Source organism: Aythya fuligula, chromosome 3, assembly GCF_009819795.1.
Source record: "Aythya fuligula isolate bAytFul2 chromosome 3, bAytFul2.pri, whole genome shotgun sequence".
Classification (NCBI taxonomy): Eukaryota; Metazoa; Chordata; class Aves; order Anseriformes; family Anatidae; genus Aythya; species Aythya fuligula.
This window is the reverse complement of record NC_045561.1, coordinates 61813860-61839034: the sequence shown is the minus strand read 5'-3', so window position 1 is coordinate 61839034 and position 25175 is coordinate 61813860. Positions and strand designations below refer to the sequence as shown.

Below are 25175 nucleotides of genomic sequence, written 5' to 3'. Positions count from 1 at the left end.
TCGGTAGCTTTCTGTTTGTACCAAGCTGTTTTCAGGATTGGATCAACAATAACTGGTATCCTCCATTTGGCCCAAAGTCCAGACTTTTTTAATTCAAAGACAACTTTTATAAACCTAAAACAAAGGGTTTTATCTCATTTTTCTTCTCTTAAATCATGCGGGAAATGTTTTTAAACAAAAATAATACAAGTAGCCTTTGCAGCATTTCAGAGCACCAGTGTGATTTTCATACATTGGTTTGCTTATTTCTTGTGTTTTTCTTGGTCAGGACAGGAGAAAGAGCTTAAAGATATTTTCATTCATATTAAGTGGTATCTCTGTTACGGATAAGATTGTAAGCATTTCTCGGTTTCATTTGACTTCCACGTTCTTCAAAATCCTCCAGCTCCACGTGTCTTTTTGGATTGTCTCAAAGTGATTAGATGCAAAATTAAAAGTTTAGTTTGCAATTACAAGAAGTACTGAAAACTGTCAAATTCTTTGACTGCGTTGCTTTCAGGAGGCAGTGGGTGGGAAAGAATAAAAGCATACCTTAATTATACAGTCTATCTGTTTATTTTCACAGCTGTAGCACTGCTGAAATGTGCAGCAGACATCATAATTCCACAGAACATGGTCCCTGGGTGCTGCACCTGCCAGTCCCGCCATCTCAGTGCCAGTTGGGGATGTATGTGTGTCGGAACAAAGCGGGAAGACTACAAGAGGTTTATCCCATTAGAAATAAATTACAGTGTAGTGTAGCATGAAAATGATGTGTCAGTGAATACAGAACACAGGATTACCTTCTGTCTCTTTTCTTTATCATAGATAACAGGAGCAGTATGGGAAAGAGATTTATATTGCACTCATTTGAAGCTGACCAAGCAATTTAGATGAGATGAAATACGGATTTTATTTCTGGAGAGAAGAATGTGTTCCTGCTAAAATGCCATTAATTGCTTTATTATTTAAGGCACAAATTATATCCAGCAATTTGTTGGTCTCCTATTTTTTCCAGTGGAAATAATTCACCATGGAAAGATTATTCTGTCAGAAAATGATGATGAACCTGCTAACAAATTTATTTGAAGGAAGCTGAACTTTCATTTCATGTTCTTTTTTACCCCCTCTCTCCAAGCACCGTGTGTGTGTGTGTGAATTTCATTAAAACCAGTAGTGGCTTTGCTAGGTGTGAAAATCTTAACAAGGATCATGGCAAATACCCCTACAACAGCAGAAATATGGGCATCCTTTTAGGGGTTGGCTGTCACGCTGTGGTCGTGGTGGCTCCATGCACCTGCTGCAAGCAGAGCGATGTTTTCCTGGGTGCAAATAGAGAAGCTCCTGGGCTCTCCTGGAGGCTAACAGAGGCGCTCACTGGGGGTAGACTTTGCTTTAAAATGTCCAAATACTCTGTAGTATGAGCAAGCTTCCTCTGCGAGCACTCTCCATCTGCCACACTTCCCCCCTTTTGCTTTTGCTTTTTCTTTTTAATCAGTCTCTGCTAACTGTCTTTGTTCTTGTTGGTGCATTTTTGCTTTCCTTTCTGAGGTTGCCCATCACCCTGCCGCTAGTACAATGCTTTTCTACTAAAAGCAGGGCCCGGTCATAAGCAAATATGGAAGCATCTGTCCTTATCTTTAATGTCCTACTTAGAGAACTTTTTTTCAAGGGATGTGTAAATTGTACTTTGTTAGTTGCTACCCTCTTCTTTCTACTACTACTAGCTGAGCAGTGGTCATGGTATATTAGATCTGCCCTCTCTTAATGGACTCCAAGTTTTTTTTTTCTGGAGAGAGGTGATAATTATGTTTTGCTTTAGGAAATAATAGTTTTTCCATGGGGCAAGAGCTTTGAGGTTACCTCTTGTATTTTTCAATTCTTCAGAAATAGAAATGATTCCAAGAATAACAGCTTTATATTAAGAAAAAAAAAAAAAAAAAAAAAAAAGGAAAGAAAGAAAAAGCGAAAAGTTCCATTATTGCTGTTTTCCTTGTGAGACAGAGCATTACTCTCTGTCTTGGTCGGTGTTTAAAGCTGCAGCAAGACCCCCGAATTGCTGGTGACTCTATATCATTTGTGTCACCATTGATAGGGAAGAAGAATAGCTTTTAGAAAAACTATTTTTGTTACAGATGTGTAGATGTGAATTTATAGCTTCAATCACGCATCCAGGAGAGGATCTGCAAAAGTGAGATAGTCAGAAAGCTGCATGAAAAAGCTGGCAGAAGGAGTAAAACGTAGGGAGGGTCGACAGAAGGGAATAATACCTGCAAAAAATCCATCAGAAGCAGAGAAGCTGAGGGAAGCGTTCAGCCATTAAACCTGACCAGTCCATGACCAACTGCTGGCTTCTTGCCTGCTCTTTTAGGTTTTGATTCAGCATTGCCTGGTGTATTTATTCCCACCCTTATTTACAGCAAGCATTTTTATGAGCCTTGGAAGTCGGCGCTTTTTCCAATTCTCTGCTTTTCATGCGTGCTGGAACATCTGTACGCACATACTTCTCATTTCCCTGTCTAAAGATAGCTTTAGTTATTGTGCCCAAAATACAGCATCAGGGTTCAGTTTGTTGTTGTCTTAGTAAGCACAGAAATATTTTCGAACATTATGTCACTCTGGTTATGTATCTCAGCTGCTGCAGTCTGTCTGTGTCCGGTTTGCGTGGAGCAGCCTCGCTTCCTGGGATTTGTTGTTTTCCATAAGCTCAGCCCTGGGTCGCGTAGGCTGACCAAGCGAGTGCGTTGCTCTTTCTCTGTAGGACAGCCACTCTTGCCCTGGGTGATAGTGCAGGCAGAAGTTTTCTTAGGAAGGACATGACCTCCACCTCATCTTCTGCCAGCAAAGCTATGTGAGCAGTGTTCCTGCCCGTCCCCCTCGCTCCCCTGCACGTGGCTGTCCCCAGAGGCCTTGCTGTGGTTGTGCAAAACAAAACCTCTTCCCCTCCTCCTGCAGTGCCATCTCCACATAAAATTCTCCTGCTTTTTGTTTCCAAGTTGTGTTACTTGACCTCCTTCCCTCCCTCCCTCCAACGCAGATGCACTACACCACTCCTTTCTCATGATGCACATGTTCCTGTGGTGCGCATTGGAAAAATGGCATTTAGTTCTTGTAGACCTCTCCGTAAATACTAAGTTTAATGCATTCTAGCCTATACTGTGTGGTATGAGGCTTCACCTTGTCCTCTGACCACACATCCTCAGGTAGGAAGCTGAGATGGGAGCTTTGTGTTGCCTCAGGGCCTTCTCAATGACAAGTTGTGCTCCCACAAAATTCGGGGTGTGCTGGCATTTGTGGAAGCTGCCTCGAGCTCACGTGTCTCTGGGGGCTGGTGCAGAAGTGGCCAGGATCAGAAATGGTAGCAAATGGATATCACAGTCCACATGTCTGGGTTGGGATGTTCGTTTCTGTTGAAAAATGGAAAAATACGCAAGATGTTTTTATACTTCAGAAGTGTCATGATCACGTGCAGTTGTAAAAGCTGTTTTACCGTCTTAAGTTTGGAAAGGTGAAGTGACAAAGTGGATATGAGTTACGGGGGGTCACCTCAAGCGAGCGCCTATAAAAAAAAAGGACTTTGCAGCTCATTACTAGGTATTCTCTAACACTCATTTTAAGGAAGGGGAACTTCTTGAACTTGGAAGAGTCTAGGTTTTATCGATGATACTCTTCCTCTGTCCGAGGAGCTGTGTGGACGGGCTCTGGGCCGCAGGAACCCTGTGCACGTTGTCTGGGTGGCAGAGGAGGTGTCGGCACCTCCCTTACGGAGCCAGCGGCTGTCCCGACATGCTGCTGGCCAGCAGTTGCTTTCAGAAAAACGCTGGAAGGCATCCTGGTTACAGCTCCTGGTAGCTGCCAAAATTAGTTTAAAATAGCTTTTACTCATAGAGCGATGTTACAGATCCTTGTTTGAGCTGCTTGGACTTCACCAGGGGCTGGAAAATGAGATTCTAAGCAGCGCAGCTTGCTGGGTTTCTTTTTGCTACAGACTTTCATGTCATGCAGTTTTTGTCACACAAATTTCTATTTCGAGCTGTGGGCCACCAGGTGTTCAGCCTAAAGCATGCTGTTGTTCCAGGACTGAGTATTTGCCCTTCTTTAGCATTTGGGTTATCGCCCTTTCCATTGCAGCGTTGCCCAGAGGCCGAGTGGGCCGTGCTGCCTCAACGTAGGGCTACGGTCCCTACCCACAGAGCCTGTGGCCTCCTTCGCTGCTGGGAGTCAAAGCAGCAGGAGTGTTGGCCACCAGGCCACAGCTTTCTGGGGATGGGTGAAGCAGGAAGAAGTCCCATCCCCATCCCTGAAGGTGCTCAAGGCCAAGCTGGATGGGGCTCTGAGCAACCTGTTCTGGTGGGAGGTGTCCCTGCCCATGGCGGGGGAGTTGGATTTAGATAGCCTGTAAGGTCCCTTCCAACCCAAACCATTTTGGGATTCTATGAGGTCAGGGGAAGCAGCCAAATGTGCATTGTAAATGGAGTTTATAGTGAGGACATCAGCACCACCTTCACCTGAGTCAGCAGATTCCTATCGTTATGTATTGGAAAGCCTTATAATAAATGCTCCTCAAGCGTACTGGACTGCTTCACTTACCCTTGCCCTACTGCAACACCAATTGCAGTAGGACCAGTGTGAAAGCAAGGTGTTAAAACACCAAATAGAGAGATGTGCCCAGTTTGGCACCCCTCAGGCGTGTCTTTCCTGGGCTTGGTGCACAGCAGCCCTGGGTGCGGGACAGGGAATGGGGACCCTGGTTCAGCAAGGAAGTTGAGCCGTAATGGGGAAGTGCTGGAAAATTTTTCCATATTTATAGTATGTCTTTGAGGTGTGTGCAGATGGACTTCTTTGTGGTTGCAAGGTTGGAAAGAAAATGCAAGAAAATGACTGAAAATTCTCAAATATGTTTCAAAGCAGACTGGGTGTTAGTGGTAACATAATAAATGACACTCTGGTATGGTTCCTATGGCATGTGGTCCCAAATACCTAGATGAAACAGTTGTGCCCTTGCCACTTCTGACAAGTTGCAGTCTTTGTGAGCTCATGTAGGTAAAGCCCGATATCCCACCTCACCAGGTAGTTCTCCGAAGTCGTGTGTGTGCTGTGTGCAGCACCAGTGTGGGTACAAGCTGAAGGAAAACTTCATTATGTTTGACAGTGCCTTTTTAGCTAAAGTACTGCCATGATTTGCATGACAGCAGTGAATCCCAAAATTGGTTGATTGCCAAGAGAGACTTTAAACTGTGGAGGCAGACATGAGAGATAAAAAAGAATTAAATGCTTAATTAATGAATTTATACTTCCTATTTCTTGGAGCATGACTATTTTTCCCTTTCTCCCCTTTTGTTTATTTTATGGTGCCATGCATTCAACTGGAATCTGTATAGAAGTTTAGTAAAGAAACCCGCACACGAAGGTGAAGAGGGTTCTGAATCAAATGACGTCCTAGTAGAATATTGGACCTTTTTAATAGGAAAATGTTTTGAGGTACCAACCTATAGAAGTTATTTGGCCAATGTTCTGAATCCCAGTGATGGTGTCTATACAGTCATGCAATTGCTCTTTCACCTAGGGACTAAAATGAATCTGTTGCCTTAGCTTTAACGTTTTGTGGGAGAGTCTCCTCCACTTTCATGGATTTCTTACAACATTTTTCCTTAGAATGATAGTTGTGAACTTCGACATTTCTTTGGTATCTCCTTCTGTTAGTTCCTTGCTTCCCACTTGCTGTTTTATGTGAAGAGCTTAGTGAGTTGCTTCAGAGGAGTAAAACTCTTCATGGTAATGGAGATGCTAACGTGTGACAGTTCTTATCCACCCAAAATGGCAGCAATTGACTTGTAGTTTTTCATATAAACTGATCTTTCACTCAGAAAAGTTTTCACTTAAAGAAGGTAGCTATTAATTACTTATCTCTCCATGTTTCAATATGCCACCATCTCGTTAAATAGCTCCCTTGTCTATTTCTTTCTGAAACTATAAAGTACTCTTTTCCGCAGAACAAGCTCGATGACATCTTGACACTTCCCTAATGTTTTCAAATCCTGGTGGGTTTGAGTGAATTATTGGATTTATTTGAACTTCAGATTTGGGGCTTGTAAATATGCAGAGATGAAAGCTAAAAAGGTTGACAGAAATGCACTTGAAGTTGGAGGTGCTAGTTTTAGCATAGTTATCTTTGGCAACATCAGCCTCATCAAGTCCAAGAACTCAAGTGATCATAAATCTGTTTTGATACTAGCAATTGTCTGGTAGTCAGTACTACCTCCCTTATTGTTATATTGGACCCTGGGGAATGTAAAGTGCAAGTCTCTACCCCAGTGTCTCAGCACTAACCAAGCCAAGCATTTGGAGGAGATCCTTATCTTCACATTGCAGGTGGAAGATGGAGAAGTATGAGAACAGGTTGCCTGAGAGGCCCGATGCAGGTGTTAGTTGTAATGCCATTAGATCTCTGTCCATGTAGCCATTAAGCAAATCATGCAGGCAAATGCCACCTCTTTTGCTCCTACTTCTGCCACTTCACTTTCTGAGTATAATGCTGTAGTGTAAGAGCTCCTGACGGACCACTGTCTCCCAGTGAGTGCAGATGTTTGCTGTGTGGCTCTGTGCAGGGGATGATCGGATCAACAGGTATTTAGTTTATAAGTTTCGCCTACTCATTTTGTTTCCTATTAATAACCATGTGTTTTAATCCTATAAATATGCCATGTCATGCATCTGTCTATTTGGGGAGCTAATCCTGTTGCAGTAGGCATCTATTTCAGGAGCAGCCTGGACAAAGAACAGCATTATTTGAGTGCCGTCCTCCGTTATTGTCTGTAATAGGTTATATCGCAAGCATTTGAGTGTTAGTGTAATGTAAGAGTTCAAAAAGGACAGACATTATTTGTTGTGTCAACTCATTAAAAATATTCTGTATGGATTTTTCCAAAAGGATAAGCAGACCGAGCATAGTGGGCCCTATGCCAGGGAGCATAATGTCCTTGCACACCATTAGGTGAAGCTCCAAGCTGGTTTAAAAAGCAACTTCTAAAGAATTTGTTGAGTATCCCTTTAAAAAAAAAAAAAAAAAAAAAAAAAAAAAAAAAAAAAAAAAAAGGTTTGTGTACAGAAGTAGCAAATTAATTCAGTTCTATCAGAAAGTAGGTCAGTGACTGACCTCCCGATAGCATGAGGCAGCAGTTTCTAGCAGAACTGACAGCTCAGCAGCATGAACCCTCACTGTCTCCAGGAAACTTGTTTTGACAAATGTAAACACATTATATCCTGTATTCCTCTTACTTATTTATTTTCTTGCTGCTGCATTAGAAACCACAGACTGTCACTCTCCATCCCCTTTCTTCACCCTTTCTGGTCCCCAAAGGGAAATGCCTTGTAACATAGCTAATAATTTTTGCAAGGCTGCGTAATGAGTAAGGCGTTCCAGCAGGGTTTTTTTTTTAACAGCTGAATTTGAGAACTGTAAACCAGACTTGACTAAAATCCAAACCAAAGCATTTCTGATGGTGAGGGAAGCCATTGGGAAGACAGGAACTGGACTGATTTAGGATTGAGTGAAACCTTCACTCGCCTCTTCAACATTTGTTGTTGAACATGAGCGGTCTGACAGTGTGTTGAACATGTCCTCACTGCACGCCAGCAACTCCTGAAATTGGGATTCTTTTGTATTTTGGGGGTAAGTGCCAGAGGTTTTCCCTGCAGTGTCCCACCACTTTGCTCCTTGAGCACACCTGAGAGGACATGGGGCATATGTTCTTCTTTCCATTGAGTTGTCTTTATCAGCAGGGGTAGAAGATGAATCATATGCTACCAGTTAACTTCTTTGGTACCTTTCCTGCAATGTTTTCTCCTGTGGGAGTCGCTGGGGATGGAAAGGTCAGGAAAAGCTGTATATAAATAAAAATACAGCTGCAGTGCTGTATTTTGGCAGGTGAGACCAATCTCTGATCTCTGGAGTTGGTTCCTTCTGTTGGCTCATAATCAGGTTGCATATGCAAGGCGGCACCACATGACGTAGATCTGAGGATTTCAGTATGTACTAACCAAAATGGTCTGATTTAAACACTTTTGCTAAAGGTCTCACAAAACCCTATATCTCTAGGTTTTCTTTGTTATCTAGTTATTTTTCTGGCATGAGGTGGCTCAAAAACATCCAGAGAATCCTACCGTCAGTTCTAAAAAAGCAATACAAAGAGTGATTTTTGCTCCTGTGATAGCTAAGCCTCCAGAGTCCCTCAGCTGAGTGTTGTCATTTAACTGAATTTTAAAGTTCATTTGTTTGTAAGCATTGCGTTACAATAAAAGTTGTATGACATTGTCTAAGCCAGAAGCAGAGTCTTGACTTGGGAGCAGCCATGGGAATATATTCGTTAGAAACAAAATGCTTCTAGCTTTGGTAAAGGTTTGATCACAGTAGATTGAAGTCAAGCAGGAAAGCAGATGGATTTATTTAACATAGCCAAAAATGGCTATGAGGAGCTGGGGAAGAAGAGAGTCCTATTTCAATGAATTACATGTTTTGCTTCTTTGCTAATGCTATAGATAATGCTGGCATTGATTGTTACGCAGCATACAACAGATGTAATGCTAAGAAAGTTGTGAAAAAATACAGTAATGTATGCAGTTAGAAAAAGGCTTAAAGTGAGAGGGAGAGGAGAGGGAGGCCCATGTGCATGTGTCTGGGTACATTTCTGTGCAGGGGGCAGACAATTCCCACTCTGCCTCCCGAGGGGTGCTTGCCTTTTTGATGGAGCCCACAAAAGGGGAAACGTGGATGCTGGTTTTCCCATGATTAAACTCTTCACAGAGCCACCAGGTTCCTTCTGCTTGAGAGGTCTGGAAGCTTAAGGTGTGCTCCAGAGAGGCACGAAGGAAGATCTGATCCTGTTCCCCACCACTTCATGCTTACAGAGCTGTCGCTTCCCAGCGCTCCCTCTCCCACACTGGGGAGGGAGAGTCAGAAAGGGAGTGATGTCTCTGGGCTTTGCAGAGCAGAGCTGGTGTAGGTTGAGATCCTTTCAGTTCAAGGTAATTTGAGCATCTCAGTCCCTTCTTAAGAACTGGAGCTATTTTTGAAGCCCCCACACTGTAGAAAGCTGCAAGGTTTTTTCCCCTTCACCCAAGTGCTCGCAAGAGGTCCTGCCAGGCTGCCCAGATAAGCTGCTTCCCTGCCTGCTGGTGGGCGGCAGGCCTCAGTGTAACAGATATGACGCGGTGACCTTTGCAGCAATGTACAGACGGGTGCAGAGCAGAGACAGGAAAATTACCCACGTCGTAGCCACTGACATCTCTTGCTTTGGGAGAGGAGGGGCCGGCTTAAACCCCAGCATTGCCCTCACTGGCTGGAACAGTGGTGCCCAGGGAACAAGGCAGCCGCACCTCTCCTTTTTTTCCTTTCTAGGCAGAGATGTGGTGTCACTCAATCTGCATCACATGCAGGCAGTGTCAATACAACTCATTTCTCAGTTTATTTATTGCACTTTTTTTTTATTGCACCCCTTCGGCAACATTTGTGCATCATCGAGTCATAGAGTCATAGAGTCATTTAGGTTGGAAAAGACCTCTAAGATCATCAAGTCCAACCATTACTCATCAAGAGAGCAGGACAGATTCATATGTTCCCTTCTACTTTTGAAATCTTGGTGAGGGCTTGATGGGCTGAGCGTCATCTTTGTGGCTATCTTCTAACACCATGCAAATAGCAGTGGGATGTAGACTGGCCAAGACACTGCCATCCATCCTCCCCATGCCAAAACCTGAAGGGCAGCACAGAGGTGTGGATTAGGGAGGCCACAGGAGTGTCCCTGTCTGCACTGCCCAGTTGCTGAACCCTTCTTGATTTTCTTGCACTGGCCCTGCCTTGGTTAAAGCAGGCATGTGCTCCTGCATGAGATTTTGCAAGATTTTATCGATGGGGGACAGGAGGTGCCTCTTGATTGCTTTTCTAAATGTACATCAATCTAAGCTAATTAATCATGGATGATATCATTCCAATCAGCAGCACGAGATAATGTCCATCCTGAGTGCAATGACGTAAATGTCTCTGCTTCCATTAGATGTACCAGAGAGTAATCTGTGTCGTTTTTCAGAGTAACATCTCAGGTCGTAAAGAAACTCTGTACTGGGACATGTGCTGCTTTTCTGCTAGCCCGAGTAGGTCCATGGGGAGCTACCAGTTTTCTACATGTGTTGTGCAAAAATCGCTGTGTTAGTCCACTGCTAACATGAAACCAAGGTCTCAAAAGCAAGTTCACACAGTATTGGTTTCACTGGCAATAAAGCCAGTTGAATAGTGCGGTGTGAGATTTCTGCATTTTAGCAGAAAAAAAAAAAAGTTCAGAGAAGGTGTGTGAGGTGTGAGCAAGCGAGGAGTCTGTATGAAATTTCATCCGCTTAATGTATTGCAGGAGCTCCTTTTGGTTGAGATTATGCACCTCAGGTTTTGTAGAGAAATTACAGGCATCACTGCTTGCACTGCTGCAGGCGCAGGGTAGGGTGAATGGATCACCTCCGCGAAGGTACAGAGTTGCCTTTCTTCAGGGGTCAGGAACCACTCAAAGCATCTCCCCTTTGTATGAATGTTGGGGGGAGGGGGGTGAGGGAAATAAATTCCTTGTATTGCAAAGTTAATTTCCTGAATGAATTTCCTTCGCATTCTTGCTCAGTGTGTGCTGCAGAAGGTGGTGGAGTTGAATGAGAGCTGTCAGTGTTGGAAGGATAGATTGCTGGTGGAAAACGTGGCACTTCGGTGCTCCCCATGAAGCCCACTTGACTGACAGTCTTTTTCTGTGCTGTGTCATGCTGCCCTAAATATTTCTAGTGTTCCAACTCCTGCCTGATGTAGGGCCCAGCTTATCTTCCTTTCTTCTTTCTTCCACTGGCAGTCTTCACGTCCTGCTTGTTACTGACATCGGAGTACGTCAGCTTGGCTTCACATGGATGGCTCTCAGAAGCGCCGGGCAGCTTAAAGATAAACTTTAGGAGAAAAGAAAGATGAAGATAACTTCAGGTCATTTTACCTTGACCAAGTGGATGCCTGGCTTATCTCCCATTGCTTTGGTTCTCCCCAGCCGTAGCCTTGTTTCTGAGCCGTGATTTAGTCCAGGGTGCGGCTAACATTTTACATTAGCACAGTACTATTGAAACACTTCTCCTTTCAGCCAAAACTGCCTTTGTGTCCATTACCAATTCTGCTGTGTAAACAAGACAGGTTATTTATCCTGCCCTGACCAAGAAAAGGAGGAGTTAAAATTTAAGAGCCACCGCGGGCACAAGTGCTGACTAATGGTTACTATCTTGAGTACACGGAAATCGAATTGGACCTTGTCTGATGAACACCACTGCTCTTTTTTTTTTTTTTCTTATAGAGCAATACAGAAGAATTGAGAAATAAATGCGTTCACTTAAGATAACATTGTGTGACAGCTGAGAACAATTAAAACTCTTACTTGCAGCTATATATTTTTTTTCCTTTCTACAGTAGGTGGGTGGTGTCTGCAGCTCTGAGTAGCTGGGTATTTGTCACGGGTCTGATCTTATCGTTCACATGGGAAGAACAACTATCGTGCAGGGTTATTTATTTTACAGCCTTTTCTCCTGGTTTTGCACAACACACAGATCTTGGTAGATGAGAAAGGATATTTTTTTTTCTTACTAGAGTCTTTTTAGCAACAAACACACGCCTAACTGTAAGAGAAAAAAGTTTCACAACCTAGCTTGTTTTGTGAAGCCCAAACATTTGTGAAGCTTACAAACCCTCAAACTTTGCATAATGTGCCCATCCCTGATCTCAAACATGAGGTGGCAGAAGAGGGAAGTGTTACTTTTTTTAACCAACAACTTATGACTGTGTCAACACATGACAATTTGTCAAAGCTTTCTGTAGTGGTGCTGTAAATTAATTTTTAGCATCAGTTGTGAGTGGTAAACACTTTGTGCGGTGTGAACAGCTCTTAGTACAGTGTGAGTTGTCAGCAGCTTGCTATCTACCCTGAAAGAAAAAAAAAAAAATGAAGGAGGAAAGGATGAAAACTCATTTACTAGTACAAAATGGATCTGAGTCTGCAAAAATTAGACATGTAGTGGTATTTTTTTCTTCTTCCATACCAGTCAGCTCAACCTTGAAATTTGGTGCTTGCTTTTTCCACTGATAAGATCCTGCCTTCCAGTCTGGGGTTTGGGAAATCACAACTTTCCATCCTGTGTATGGAAATAGTGCCTGATAGTGAACAGGTTCCTCTGTTCACTAAGTAGCTGGATGAAGTCAAGCCCTCTCTTTGCTTTTGGGTTGTGCTTTTGTTTGCTTGCTTTAAAAGTAGAACATGGCCTGCAAATGTGAGTGTGCTCCTTTGTCGAGAAGTCTCGTATAAGCGACATAAAATGCTTGGAGAAAAGAAGATGGCAGCCCAAAGAGAAGGAGCAGGGGCTGAGCTCCATCTCTTCCTCGTCTGTCCCCGTGGTGTTTCTCCTTGCCCATCCCAGCCGTTGTGGCGGAGTTCACAGTGATGGGTCACACAATAGGGGTTGACGTGATGGAAGAAAATGATTTGGTACGAAAAGTCAGGGAATATGTATTGTGGAAAACAACTTTTCAGATACAAACCTATTTTAATCTGTCACTGTAACAGAACAAGCAGTAATAACCTCCCAGCCTAACAATGACTGTTAAGTTGAACATTAATTCGTTCAGTCATTGAATTGCTAACATGTCTAAAACTTACAAGTGAACACCCACTCAAGAGAGAAAAAGAAGTTGGTGCCTGGAGTTCTTGGCCCTGCTGAAATCACCTAGGTTTCTGACACTAACGCCAGTATTTCATTTTGCGTTTCCTGAGAATGCTTCAAGTAGAACTAGATGAGAAAAACAGCTGCGCCAGGTTGTTCGCTGCTTTGATACGTTCAGCATGTTTTTGTTCTCAAAACACGGTTGCTCTCAGCTCCAGCCTCCTAGGTCGGCTTTGACTGTGCTTCAGTGCTTGTTCCTGTAAATGGACAACACACTTGAAGCTTGGCATGAGAATTTCATATAGTCCTGCTAAAGCTGGTTTTAACCTGATTATGGTTTTAGAAAGAAAAATGACTTTATTTGCGTATTTGCTCACAAAGAATTTTGGTTTTATTTCCTTTTCCAGATATAACTGTAGGTGCTTCTTGTATGAAAGAGCTGAGCCACACCATCCAGTAAACTGTCTAAAGCAGCAGTTGGCTTGCTTGGAAATCACTTCCAGAACTGTGTTGTAAGTAAGTATTTTTTCAAAAGCAGCATAAAATGGTTTCATTATTTTGGGGGCATTTTCTGGATGTTTTGACTGTTCCTTATAATTTCATAGTTTTACTAATATCTACTAGACAGTAGCAGTGCCCATGAGAACATGAGCTTCAGACTGCCATGTCTGAAGCATTTATCAAAAATCCTTTAAAGGCTTTTTGGTGACTTGCTTAAAAACTGCACAGCACAGTACCTAAACACTTCCAAGAATAGACAGCTACTTATAAGTCTAGAAACAAATCTGGCAAAGTACATATTGATCTATTTTGTCATTTGCCGGTGCAGTATTTCACTCTGTGGCATACATGGGTTTTTTAGTGTTCATCCCTGCCTGCCTTTGTGTGCTTCAGCATTTTAGCTTTGGGTCATAAACTGTGATCTGCCTATCTGAATTCAAAATACATCATGGATAGGTGCCCTAACCGATCTGAAAAGAGCACTGGTTTGTGTCTACCAACATGCTGTCGGTATGGGTAGGGAACCTCAGTGTACTGGGAACGGCAGCAAATTTGGTCAGCTGTCTCCATAATGAGCATATGTCAATGAACAAGACCCAGTTTCAGATTAAGAGCCACTTGCATTGAGTGCATCGACATGGCATTGGGAATATGGTTACTCTTAAAGTTAGTAACATCGTCCTAGAAAACTTCAAGAAGTACACCAAGAAAACCTCATCATGCCATTTTATACAGTTACTTTTGAAAGTATAATCCATTTAGGTGTGTTTGTGACATGAATTTTTACACCATTTTATTTCTTTTTATATTGCCTTTGTTTTTCTGCCGCTGATGAGGCAGGTTATCCTGATACGAGAGGTATTTATGACTTAAGTGTATTTCCCTTGAAATGGCCCCTGATAATACAGGCACTTCAGAGAAAAAGGGCAGGAGCATGAATGATTCAGGGCTCAAGTCACTTACAGTTAGGGACATTATACAGGTTGCTCAAACTGCTTAGCACCTTGCAAAATATTCCCTACAGATTACATTTGCTTTACATAAACCTGTTTAAAAAGAAAGAAAAAAAAGTGCTAATTCCAACATTGAGTCCTTGAACCCAAGTGGTAAAGCAATTGAGAGCTTTATTTGGAATAGGTTTTATTTCTGGATTTCTGTTCAGTGTAGTCAACTGGCACACCTGGATCCTTCCCAGGTGAGGTTGTGCATGACAAAAATCCTTGACTCAGTTCTGCCAGGTGCCCTGACTGCCATTTCATCATCGCTCAGTGCCTACCAGGCAACTGCTCAGCTTGATTCAAGATGGGTGGACGTGAACAAGAGTTAGAAAGGGCATGGTTGCTGCCAGGGTGCGATGCCTCTGATGTGGCTAGTGGACAGTTAGTCAGGGAGTTGCTTGGGGAAAATTCTGCAGAAATTTGGTTTTGGCTGGCATTCTGCCTGGACACGGTCTGTCTGCTTCTGCAGTGTAAGCCCCAACCCAAGCCAGTGGTGTTCCCAGCAGGGGAGGCAGGTGCCTGGCACCTCTGGGTGTCACAAGAGCTTCTGGTCTCCTCCGACATGGCGGCACGGCACTTCCCAGCAGGAAGCCCCACTGTGACCAGGCCCCGTTGTTGGCGTTGTGGACATTTTGAGGGGAGCCTCATTTTATTGCTGTTACCACTGTATTTTCTTTCATCGTGTGTCACGGTGTTTGAATCCCTGTGGCACCAGGAGCTGGAGCTCTGCATTTATTTAATTTACCCTGAGGTAGTCGTAGGCTGGGTTCAGACCTGGTGTCCCAGGGTGCATGCTACTGAGGTAGTTGTGCAGTCTCAGTTATACCAAGTCCCTGAAGGATTCCCTACTCCACCATGGCTTTCTGCCTCACGTCCCTCAAATTCAACTGCTTTAGTGTGTTTAATGGTGCCAGAAAGCCACATATTGTCTCTCTGTGAAGCCTCAAACAGCAGATGCATGCTTTTAAATGGTTAAAAAAAACATTAATTATGATTCAGGAATAGTTTTTCCCCATCTATTAAGTAATATCAAGCACTGAATTTTTCAATCAGTAATTGTTTTTCCAGCTGCTGAGTGGGACTAAGTATTAAATATTTTTAGAGGGTTATTTTTGCAGCTGCTCAGCTGCTTGAAGTATAAAAGTCTTAGGTTGTTTTGTAGGGTTTGACAGAGTTGGGTGAATAATGGGCAAAAGGTAATGACGCTGTGGTGGAAGTGGAATGATGACATTCTTCTGATGCACCTTGGTTAGTTGTAGATAGTTTGGGCTGCATCCACATGAGCTGAAAATAGCATTCTGGGCACTTTTGAAAGTTCGTGGTTTTGCAGCATTTTCTCACAAATGTCTGTCGTCCTTTTTTCTTTCTTACTATGTTAGTTATTACACACAAGTGGAAATTTGATATTTTTTTCTTCTCCATGTCTTGAAACTTCTTGTGTTTCACCCAGTGTGAATTATTTCATGAAATAATGGTTTGACTTGTTGCAAATACTGTAATACCACAGAATTTTGTCTTCGAAATGTATGTTACCTGCCTTTCACTGGAAGATCTTTAGAGGTTTTCAAATATCAATTAAACCACAGGTCGCGATGACAATGGAAGAGACACTGTTCTCACCCATCAGAGAGACTAGTTAGCTGCAGTACCCTGACTGTAAGAACATTGCTCACATGTACACAGTGATTCATTAGCCTAACTGTTAAAACATTCTAGGCAGTCTCATGCGTTGGCTTACTGGTAGCTTTTCTTCAGCTGATTGCTCATTTTGATGTAACTCCTAGCAGCACTGGAGCATTTACTTTGGAACTTACCTTTTTTGTGCATCTCCTTGCTCTGGTTTTCCCACCAGGTCTGGTCTGTTGCCTCACAACACTGCTGTTCGCAGTAAGCATTTGCTGTAATTCTTTGAAACTGTGAATAAGAAATCTCCTTTTGAAAATCAGTGATACGTTTTGATCAAGCCATAATTATGAGCGCAGGGTGCACAAACAAAGGACACTGAACACTGAGACCTAGAGAGAGGCCGATGTCGGTAGGGGAGAAAACCAAATAGTGAAGTTTAAATTCTGTTTAATGTTCACTTGTGGGTTTTTTAAAGGCAAAATAAAAAAGAAGCAGAATAAAAAGCTTCCACAAAGCAGAAGTGTGAGTGAAACGAAACGTAGTGGCTAGACAAATGACACATTAATTAAAAAACACACCAAACTTAAATTTCAAAGCCCCGGTAGAAAAGGTGGTCTGTTGGCCACCCAGCTTGGACGGGGCACCCAGCTGGAACTCATGGTCTGGGTTCAGTTCCCCGCCTCAGTCACAGGTTTCCTGTGTGTTCTCAGGCAACCTCCTTCATCTGCCCCACGACCAACTTCCTCATTTTTAAAACAGAGATCATCCTCCTCCCTTCCAGAGGTGTGTCAGGAAGGTGAAGCCTACTGGTGCATCTGAAAGACGTGGATGTTGCAATGGGGAGGGCCAGCCTGGGAGGGACTTGCATGAGTGGGATGAGCTTCCTGACAGAGAAGAATTACCCATGCTTTTTGCATTTTGTTTGTTTAGGAGTAGAGAAAATGATTTCCAAATCTAAGGTGTTGTTTGCTTTTTTTTCCCCTTTTTTGGGTCTTTCAGACATGTTTCTCATGGATTTTGGCTCTCCCTGTGCAGCGGCAGGCAGTTGGAATATTCCCTGTCTCTCGCCTTTCTCCTCACGGTCTGCCTCTTCATAGTTTGAGTCATTCCTATCTACTTGACACACACGACCCACACAAACCCAACTGGATCATAAACGCAGCTTCTGTCATCTCCTGAATTACACAGAGATCTCTTGACATTTAAATATGGTTGTGTGTAAGAAAGAAACTGGAGAACACTTGAGCCTGTTCAGGAGGTTACCAGAGGTGACCCTGCGCAGTTGAGGAAGGCAGTGCAAGGGAGCTGGCCATCACCTTCTTGGCCACCTTGCAAGGTTTATGTTGTATCTGCTGAGGGTGTCCCATGAGCCCAGCACTACAGCTGGCCTTCAGTCTCTCTGTTCCTCCACTCAGCCCCTGATAGGCAATATTCATTTAAGAGATTTTGATATGAATCTCACATGGTGCCGATACTAATTCTGAGTAAGGAATCAGAAATGACAAGTCACATGCCTTTTGATGTGTCCTTTTTATCTCTTGTGGGTTGATAGTTAAACTTTTCTCAGCATTTACAGGAATTATTTTTCTCTGGGAAGAGGGCGTGGAGCCCTGTACACTGTTTTTCTTCTCCTCTTACTAATGCTCTTCTCCAGCCGTTGATGAGATCTTGAAAGTACACATTCAGACCATATTCACTTTTTGTTTTCTCTTTACAGCTCTTTATGTTTCCTGTGCTCCCATCTTCTTACTGCCTTCCCATTTTTTTTGTCCCTGTTTTCTTAAAGCCTCCTTTGACTTGATCCTTGCCTTTCTCTGTGTTGCCAGGGTTAATAAGAGATCCTCCTCATTGGGACCTGCGTTGTCCTCCCATCCCTGCCACATTTCAGTCCTTCTGTGGCCACAGAAACATCTCCCCAGCCTTCCTCTCAGACCCATACTCACCCAGACGTCTTTCTGCTACCGGTTCTCTCTATCCTGGTCCTTTCGTGAGATGTCATGACTCTGTCATGACTCGCATCTGGTAGGCTGCAGAAGTGGCCCAAGGTGCACTCTTCCCTCCTCCGTCTCCCAGGTCCACCCTTCTCCACTTGTTCCTTACTCCGAAACGGCAGTCAATCTTTTTTTGGGCAGGTGGCCTTTTCTTCAGCTGTCATCACCTTGCTTTCCTGTTTATTTTCTCCACCATTTCACAGCACCTAGTTTTCCCTGTCTTGTGGAATGATCCATGAGCAACCCTGTTGATTTTGGTCGAGGTACTCCCATTTTAGATGAATAAAGAACCAGCTCAGGGTTGGTTGCTGCATCTAACCTAAGCCTCTGAGTGTGAGGATCTTCAATTACAGGAAAAGTGATGTCTCGTCCCTTCTCAGACTGGTCAGCTCAGAGTCCCCAGCCCCAAGAGAACACGGCCGTGTTTGAGACGTGGTGGTGCTGTCAGTGGATGTCCCCTCTCTGCTTGTCATGCTTATCCCTTCTCCAGCTGGTAAGCCCAGGAATTTGGTCTGCTCACAGCTCGGGATGCCTGAAAGCGTGGCAAACTGCTTAGCTGTCCACTGCTGTTTCAACACCATGCCCAAGCGGCATGTAACTAGTTGCTGAACTAATATGATCTTATACCGAAGAAGCGATTTCCTGAAGAAGCAAATCAGGAAGCCTGCCATTTAGCACGCTGTAATTGACTTCAGCTGTAAGATTCAATATACTTATCTAGGATTACGGTTCAATAAAATCTGATTGTGCCTAGAGCAAAAGGACTTGTAGAAACACCTAGGGACTGTCGTCTGCCTTTCCTGCAGACAAGCTAAATCTCACATCTTCTGATCTTTCTGGTTTGGGTTACGCTGCTGCTTGACCCGCTCAGCCCGGTGGCGCGTTGGCAGGAGCCGCTTCCAGTGGCACCGTTTCAGGCAGGGATGGAGCCAAGTGGCTGACATGTTGCATAGCGTTCTTAGCTCAGTTTTACATGACTAACTCTCTCATTTCAGCATGCCGTCCCGGTGTCGGGGTGGGGGAACGGGAAGTAAACTCTGTCTGGTTTCATTATGATGGTGGTGATCATACAATCCACAATGTATGTGAGATTAAAAGCCCTGTAACCTTACAGACCAAACTGTGCACAAAGAGCAACATCTGAAATGAGTTCAGCATATAAACATCCTTTTGTCTTGTCTCGCCCAGTGTAGAAATAAATACGGGAAAACAAATATTTATTCAGAACTTCCTCTCACTACCAAGTAGGAAGCTTTGTTGGGCCAGCTTCTGCAGAGAAATATTCACCAGCCATCATACATTGGCTTTTATGACCGTGTGCTATAATTGCAGAGAGAGCCTTTTTGCCCAAGTATTCATTAATGAATTTTTCATTAGCCACTCTGAACAAATGGGAAAGCATTTGATTTAATTTTTCTCTCGCAGATCTTCAGGGAAAAGCAGACTTTTTCAGTGTGACAAGGACACTGGCACAGGTAATTAGTAATTTGGGATGATGGCCGAACAGATAGTATGCCAAGTACCCTTGTCACACACTGAGAACATGAGCATTGTTATTCTCTCTTCCCGGAGATGTGTCCCACAGCACAGCACTTGATCCAAACATGATCTTACGTTATTAGGAGTTCTTGCCTACCGCCATGCTCCTTTTCTCAGTTATTTCTGCCAAGATTACACTGTTGCAAGCAGGAGAGGAAAAATATGCTTTCAGACCCAAATAATTGATTTTGTTGGTTCTGGCATACCAACTTTGTATGCAATAAAATATATAATATTGCTCAGTGCAGCATTTGCTGTACTAGTCATTCTTTATGCAACTGCCTATTTTTAACAAAATTTCAAACAAATGCCAGGGCTACAGATAGTAATAAAATAAGATAATCAAGGCAGAATGGGCAGGCTTTGTGATATGAGTCAAAAAAAAAAATATCTCCCAAAGCCATGAGAATTGGAAAGAGAGGCTCTTTTACATGGCAAAGTTAAGTTATAGTTGCTGGGAGCAGAGAACATTTTCATTACAGGAATGAGCTGTGAGTGTGGCTCATGCCCAAGATCCCTGGAGCAGATATAGCTGGAGTTGAAGAGCAGAGAAGGGAGCTTGGAGCTTGCAAAAAGAATTATTCTGTGTAGTGGTTATGGAATTGGCTTTGATTCTGGATTAGCGCATGTTGGTTCATACTGCTTCTTGGAGTGATAAGACTTAACTGGGATGGTGAATATACTGATATATACTAAGCTTTCATTTTCAGAGGGCATGAAACTGGAGAAAAAAATAAAATAAATGTAGTGTCCAAGTTTTCTGTTTGAGTTAAGCTGATAGAGAGAACTAGACAGATACTTAACATACGGTATTTACAAATTTAGTTACCTTTCTTTTCGAAGCTCTGACTTCTGTTTTGCCTTGTCTCCCCCTGCCTTTTTTTTTTTTATCCTGACATTCAGGAGATGGTGCAAAATGAACTGAAAAGCTACCATGGCAGATACAAGTGGCGCTTCAAACTTTGCCCATTTAGCTTGTGTCAAAACATTCGTGCAGGTTTGTATGCTACCTACTGGCATGTAGTGCCAGACGACAAATGTTTTGTTAGTATTGGCAGTGCTCTCCTGAAGCTAAATAGGATTCTTTCCCTGGCTTGCTTGAGAGTGCAAAGTGCTTTTAATTCCCATTCAGTCTTTCACTGCTTCCTCCGAGTATTGCCACCCTTGTACCTTGGAATGATAAAACTTCAAAGAGTTGATAAAAGTTGTGGTTGAAAGCATGTGTAATTCTAGGTCAGACAGATAAAAAACAGTGCTAGCTAAGTGCAGTCTTCTCAAATCTTGCCAAAATAGTATGTCTCCTCACGTTTTGGGAGTGTGTGTTTCTATTTCTTTCTGAAGTAGCTGACGCAGGTGAAAGTGTTGTTCAGAAAGATACGAGATTCTCCAAATATGTTGCAAGGTTGATGATACTCCTTGGTCTCTGTACTGAATACAGCTAAAACTATATGCTTATCAACATCATTTCTAAATCACAGTTGATACTGTGTCTTGTTTAGCATTCTCATAGTTTTGTTTCATAAATGTAGCTATGTATTAATTTCTTAGCTCAGAAGAGCTGTGCAAATTGCTTGCATTAAGATTATTTTGTCACTGAAAAGCAAGACTTTTATTTAAATCCACTTCTGCCCCATCCTCATTCAAAGGAGAGAGTTTTTACAAATTTTGTTAGTTTCAAGTCCAACTATATCCCACAGTTAGGGAAATAAAATCTAACGTCATCTCCAGCCAGTAAATCACTTTCCTTTCCCTTTTTATCAATTTGTTTCATCATTTTCCTCCAGCACAACTTTGGATTTTTCCATCTTCTTGTTTTAAAATCTGCCATTGTATTATTCTCAATACTCTTTGTTTAGATGGATCCTCCGTCTTCCCCAAAGTATATTGAGGTTCTCCCATCTCCATGCCTTGTTTTTCAGAATTAGTAGCATGCTGTGTAATCCATGAGATACTGGGGTGGCCCATATCAGCTTTTATAGCTAATAAAAGCTGAAAGTCATGCTCTAGCAGTGCTGTTGATGTGATCCAGCTGCTGTTGGGCACTCAGTCTACTGCACCAGGCTGGAGTTACTGCAGGGCAGAGCACAAAAATTGGGCATCACATCAGCTCCATAGTACTGGTGGTTTCAGTCTACAAAGGCTAATATAGACATGGCCATCCATTTATCACCTATTCAAGGATATATTTCTAATAAGATCATGCATCTGCTGTTAAATTTTTCAAATAAAGCAGTCCCCATAATCTAAAATTACTGGCCCATTTAACAGGGGTCTGTATTTAGTCCCATCTATAACACCTGAATGGTAGCCAGTGAACCTCGTGCTCCAGCCCTACTTGTTTCTTTTCCATTTTCATGCTGATGGTATAGCCTAATCCTGTGTTTTGTTTTTTTGTTTGTTTGTTTGTTTGTTTGTTGGAAGTCTCACTCCTGTTTCTCCATTTGGTTTCTTTGTTATTTTTTATTGTTGTTGTTTCTAATGATTTTGCTGTTCCAGGGCAGATTAAATGGCAGTGACACACAGTATGGCTGTCTGGCATCATCCATATCCAGGTAGAAGCACCCACCTTGTTTTATGTCACCTTTTCTTTAGAAAACACCACTAGAGGCAGTTGCGCTCTCATTTGATCTTTGCCCATTTAGAAGATGCACAAATAAATAATAATTAATGGACTATTTGGGGGAAGTGTGATCTGAGGAATGCAGACACACGACAGCGTTTGTTGGAAGCATCAGAAGGGGAATCACCCTGTTATCCAGGTACCCGTGTCAGAAGGTGGGAAATCAGCGTGCTCTGAAACTTCATTGCACTTTGATTCTTTTCATATCTGTCTCTTCCTATAAGATACTGCCTTTCAGAAAAGTGCAGGGAGAAGGGAAAAGAGAAGCTCTTAAATTCCCAGGACTTTCTTTTGGGGGAGAAATCCCACAGGGAAAGGAAGGAACTATTCTAATCATCTTCGCAGCATTTAATGCCAAAAAAATGCAGTAAAATAGGTGCTTCCACTGAGAGTTGGCAGCATATTCTTTCCGTAACAAGACCTGTTTTTGGTTTCTTTGTAGTACAGTCTGTTTCAGACTGTACCGAGTTGACTGGAGAGAGTGAAATCTGTTTTTGACAGATGTTTCCCGTGATCTGGCACGCGTAAACACTTCTGCAAAATGACAGGCAGCTTGTTTACATAGGAAATCTATTAAAAAAAAAAAAAAAAAGAAAACAAAAACAACAACAAAAAAAAACACAACACACAAACACAGAGCAACATTCGGATCAGTCATTCTGATCAAGGCAGTGTCAATTATTAGGCTATAAAGGGAACTGATGACTCAACTTAGGCACAGCACTGCAGCGGTCTCCGATTTTCGGTTTCATAACAGATTCTTTTCAGGAATGATTTTCATTCATACCTGATCTTCAGGCATGTTTCTGGAAGCGTGTGTCATTCTGCGATCGCAATCCCGGGGACCAGCGTCAACGTGTGCCGAGTGCTCATGCGGAGCGGGGGACGCGTCCCCGTGCCCCGCTGGGATGTCGGGCGCCCGCTGGGAGAGGGCTTCCCCGAGCGATCGCGGCGTGTGCCCGGACCGTAGCCACACGCCACCAGGTTGTCACTCACCACGTTACGTTCGTAGATCCGCGCGCATCAGTAGAATTGAAAAGAACTTTGATTCAGAAAGCAAAATATTTTGATCAGATCCCGTGCTTAGTAATTCCAGCAAGCGCACTTGTTAAAGCGGGTGACTCAGAAATTGAAATGCAAAGCGTTTCTCTGAACGGTGGCCGGAAATTAGCTCTGAAAACTGAAACAAAGCACAGACCGCAGTTTTATCTATTTACTTATTAATTTTAGATATGCGAAAATCCCTTTGTCTTTGGGAGACATTTTGATTCCTTTCTTGTAGTGTCTGCCAGCGGGTTCCTTAGGCTGTATGATCAACCATGTCAGGACTGCCTGACATGTCTAATTTTTGGTTTAAAACAATGAGTTCCCCGTGAACGGTTTCATTGCCTGTAGTGCTGTCTGATTCTGTCACGGCATTCAATAGAAGTTGGTAGGAGTATTAGGTAGGACAGGATGTTGGAATATTTGAGGCCATGTATTATTGAGGAAGAAATCCACACTAGTGGAATTGGATGGAGCAACTCAGCTTCTTATTGCCTAATGCATAAGTTATATATAAAGAATTCGGGCATATCTCCCCTCTCCAACATGAATAAAGCAAAATGTTTCCATCAGTCAAATGCTGCCCTGTCTTCTGCACAGCTGGTTGCATTTTGGTGCTGGATACTCACCCTGTTAGCATGGAAAGGCTGCAGTGCTGCCAGCCCCTCAGTTTTCCAGGACATATCCCTCTGTACCTCTCCACAGACAGTGCGGAGGGGTCACTGTCAGCATTTTGGTGTTAATAGAGGTTGCCTTGCTGGAAAAAAAAAAAAAAAAAAAAAAAAACATTAAAAATCAGTATATTGGGTTATGGATATCCCAAGAGCATGAGAGTGTGAAGAAGGGAGAGCTGTGGTTATACCGTAGGAAGGATGGAGCCTATATCTGCATTCTGGTTCTCATTCTGCACCTCAAATGCTGCTGCTTTCTTCTCTGCCAGCATCTGGGCACCTACTGCTCGTCCTTGAGAGTGAGTCTGGATGCTCTGGACGCACTGCGTGGCCTTAGATAACGTAGGGACTGTTTCCCTGGCTGCTGTTACATGTTCTGAGGCTCTCAAATGAAAATCACAGCGGAGGAGGACAAAGTGGTATATGTGTTTAAGGGACTTGCAATTCCCATGGCAAGGCTGGGGAAGCAGTGTTCATTTCTAAGAGAAGACAGTCTGGGTGATTTTTCTTAATTACTGTTTACCTAAATAAATAAATAATGCATATTCATGGCTTCAGCTAAAGTAACTTGTGTTGAATTGTTTACCTCTCCAGAGGATAATTATTAGGGTGGGGCGGGGGGTGTAGCAATTAATAATAAAACATTTAGACAAGATTACAGAATGTTCTGATTAGAATAGTAAACATTATGCTAGAAATAAAAGCAAATACATGCAACTGTCTTGAATTGAGGAAAAAAAAAAACACACCACACTGTTAACCAAAGAAACCTGCTGAGCAGCAGCAGTTCAATTGAAGGGGCTGTTGTCTTGGAGCTATTCTACATCACAAGGAGGTTGTTTCAATGTAAAGTTAGATTCATTGGGAGATTTTCCCTCAATTCCCATCTGGAAAAAAAATGACACGAATACTGGCATTCACACAGATTTGTGTGGCAGCTGTAATACCCATCAGCAGTGCTTTGAGTGCGCTGCGCGTTGATCCTTAAACCCAGTGACAGAGAGTGTTTCAGCTGTTTATATCAGTAGTAAACAAAACCTTTGTTTGTGTTGTGAGCCTCCCCCTTCCCCCTTTGTACAGTTCTTTGAATGAAATTCTTTGCTCAGCTGAGAGTTTTAAATTTGGACCCATCTTTTCATGGCTTTTGGCTATGGTTCCTTATCTAAATAATCAGCTCAAAGAGAGCCAGTGATATGTTGAAAGAAAACCGTGGCAGCTGCATACCATTAGGCTGAGGGATTAAAAGAAGAAAAAAAAAAAAAAAAGATAATTGTAGTTTAACACAGTAAATACAGACCGGTCTGCTGGTTTAACATACGGTAGCAAGAGAACCAAGCCTTGTACAGGAGAGCTGTTCATCAGTCCCATGCAGATGAAGCTTGTGGGGATGGTGGAGCTGGTCTGCCCCATAGCCCTACTGGTCTCCAGCTCTTTTGAACCAGCAAAGAAGCGTGACCAAGCAGCGTGCTGTATCTGCAAAGGGCTT

The 25175-nt window shown here is 42.9% G+C and overlaps 1 protein-coding gene across 5 annotated transcripts in view; it reads left to right on the top strand.

Moving 5' to 3' along the window:
* BACH2 (BTB domain and CNC homolog 2) overlaps positions 1-25175 on the top strand; it is a 184010-nt gene that overhangs the window by 71573 nt on the left and 87262 nt on the right. For 4 of the 5 annotated variants that reach the window (XM_032184051.1, XM_032184052.1, XM_032184053.1 and 1 more), the window contains exon 3: positions 13107-13215. The gene's annotated coding sequence lies outside the window, so the exon portion shown is untranslated. The remainder of the gene's footprint in view (positions 1-13106; positions 13216-25175) is intronic. The other variant, XM_032184055.1, reaches the window with a different exon arrangement.